The sequence below is a fragment of the Nannospalax galili genome, unplaced genomic scaffold, assembly GCF_000622305.1.
Source record: "Nannospalax galili isolate Female #2095 unplaced genomic scaffold, S.galili_v1.0 scaffold611, whole genome shotgun sequence".
NCBI classification, from domain to species: Eukaryota; Metazoa; Chordata; class Mammalia; order Rodentia; family Spalacidae; genus Nannospalax; species Nannospalax galili.
In genome coordinates this window covers 2,346,524-2,349,364 of record NW_008330486.1, presented here as the reverse complement: position 1 = coordinate 2,349,364, position 2,841 = coordinate 2,346,524, and positions in this window count along the sequence as shown.

The following is a 2,841-nucleotide window of genomic DNA, read 5'->3' as shown; positions in this document are numbered from 1 at the left end:
AAAATATTTTATTTATTATTTTTATTTTATGCGTATGAGTGTATTGCCTACATGTAGGTAGGTGCACCCATGTCGTGTAATGCCCTTGGAGGTCAGAGGAGGGCATCAGATCCTATGGAACTAGAGTTACAGACTGTTAGCTACCATGTGGGTCCTGGGATTCAAACCTGGGTCCTCTACAAGAGCAGTCAGTGCTCTTAACCGCTGAGCCATCTCTCCAGCCCCAAATAAATTAATCTTAAATCCACTACTGATTCGGACTGTATATTTGAAGAACTGGCTGTCAAAAGAAAGAGAAAATAAGGTGACTTTTGGAAGGAGTTCAAAGATTGCTTTCTGTATATGGGATGGAAATGTGAGAACTCAAGGTATGAGCAAAGTTGAGTAAACATGGGAAAGGTGGGAGGAAGCGGGGAGAGGTGGAGTTGTCTGGGGGCTTGGAGCACTGCTTTGTCACCCCAAAGTGATTATTAGGATTTGAAGGGGTTAAGGACTGACCAGAGGCAGAGGCAAGCAGATCTCTGTGAGTTCGAGGCCAGCCTGGTCTACAGAGCAAGTTCCAGGCCAGCTGAGGCTACAGGGAGACTCTGTCTCAAATAAAGACCAAAAAATCTTAATTGGGCTGGAGAGATGGCTCAGTTGGGAAAATGTCTGCTGTGCTAGCACAAGGGCTTGAGTTTGGACTCCCAGAACCCACATAAAAAAAGTTAGGTATGGGGGCTGGAGAGATGGCTGAGTGGTTAAGAGTACTGGCTGCTTTTGCAGAGGACCCAGGTTTGGTTCTCAGCATCCACATGGTTCTCAGTACTGACTCCCAAGTACTGGGATTAAAGGTATGTGCCACCACACTTGCTAACAACCATCTGTAACTTCAGTTCCAGGGGATCCTTTTTCTTCTTCTGGCTTCCGGCAGGCATTGCAAGACATGGGCACACTTACATACAAGGAGGCAAAACACTCATACACATTTTTTAGAAGCCAGGTATAGTGGTATATGCCTTTAACAATAGTGCTAGGGAGGTGAAAACAGCAGGAGACCTGGAATGCACTGGCCAGGTTGCCTTGTTGAATCATTGAGCTCCAGGTTCAGTGAGAGACTGTCTCAAAAAATAAGGTGGGAAACTGGGGAAGGTGGCACATGCCTTTAATTCTAACACTCCAGAGGCAGACACAGGTGGATCTCTATGATCTCAAGGCCAGTCTGGCTTACATAGTGAATTCTAGGCCAGCCAGGGCTAGATAGTAGATCCAGCCTCAAAAATAATCACAGGTTGGCAGTCTAACAATGACAAATCAGTTGACACGCCAATGTGGATGAGGGAAATGTCATGGGGTCCCACCTCAAGATGAAGAGCTACAGGAATCAATGGATCCTGAGGGAAGATGAATCCGTTTTCTCCAGGGACTAGCTCCCCAAGAGGTTATCTAATCCCAAATGGTCAGCCTTAAACACAGGCAACACAAGCACCATTAAATGGACTCAGTGCCTTATGTGTGTGTGTGTGTGTATGTGTGTGTGTGTGTGTGTGTGTTTATAAATGTATGTATGTGTAGCAGTAATCAAAGAGGACAAGAAATTGAGAGGAAGTGGGGAGACATGGAGGAATTGGTGGGGGACTGGGAGGGATGGAAATATGCAAATACTATACTCATGTATGAAATTCTCAAAAGTAAAAATTTAAAACAAAAGGTAGAGTGATAGAGGAAGACACCCAACAGTGACCTCTGACCTTCAAATGTATATGAACACACATACACTTCACACATAAAAATTTTTTAATGACATGAACAACAATGTTGACAAAAACTGATGCTGATAGTATGCTATTGTTTCTGTAGATGTCATGGCTCTTAGGATACTTGAGGGTCCTCTTGACCCTGTTCAGTAAGTACCTACTGCTATCCTTAAATTACTGACCAGAAAAATGAGGTTCAGAAAAGTCAGTGAATTACCTAGAACCTTCTAGTGGAGGTCAGGAGGAATGGCTCTGGTTCTTGTCCCATTCTCCTTCCCCTCAACACCACCCTTGAGTGTCTTCTCAGAGGGGAGCAGTGCAGTACCAAGAACTAGGTGATACCACTAAGGAGGCCAGGGAGAGGAGGAAAGGGAGCTAAGGTCCCTCAGAGTCCACATTTTGAGGAGTCACAGGGGAGACACTTGAATCTGCACAGGGCAGTGTCACAGAATGGAGCCAGCCCAGGGGAGATCAACCCTTGCTCAGAAGTCGAGGAGAAGGAAGCTGCGGATGATGTCACTGGATTTGGAAATGAGTAGCTCACCAGTGACCTCTTAAAGGTTTCAGGACAGAAGGGAGGAAACTGCAGGGGGTGGGGCTGAGGAAATGGGGGTGAGCGGCTCCATTTTTCATTCAGAAAGTTTGGCAGGGAAAAGGAAGAGAGAACAGGATTGTAGCTGGAGGGCACAGCAGGACCCAACAAAGGTTTTTCCAAGGGGGAGGCAAGGGACCTGTGTGTGTCTGGAATACATCTGATCTCCAGGCTGGCCTCTGTTTCCAGATGTGCTGGGCTCAGTGATGAATATAATGTCTCCATCTGTCAGCCCCGCTGGGGTCTCTCTCACAAAGACTTCCATGTTTACCAGCATATGTTATTAATTCTGTTTGCATTGTCATGGACAGTGTATCGCCCAACACTTGTCAGACAAGTCCTTATACTAGATTTACATGCATGGCACCAGCCAAAACATTGACTGCACATGGACTAAGAGCTCTGAATTGAAGGCAGAAGGACCTGGTGGAAAAAGCTTTGGGCTAATTAGCATCCCCTAACTAGTGTCCTCATCAGGAACCCAGGGATGATATCTGTCACAGCATGTTGTCA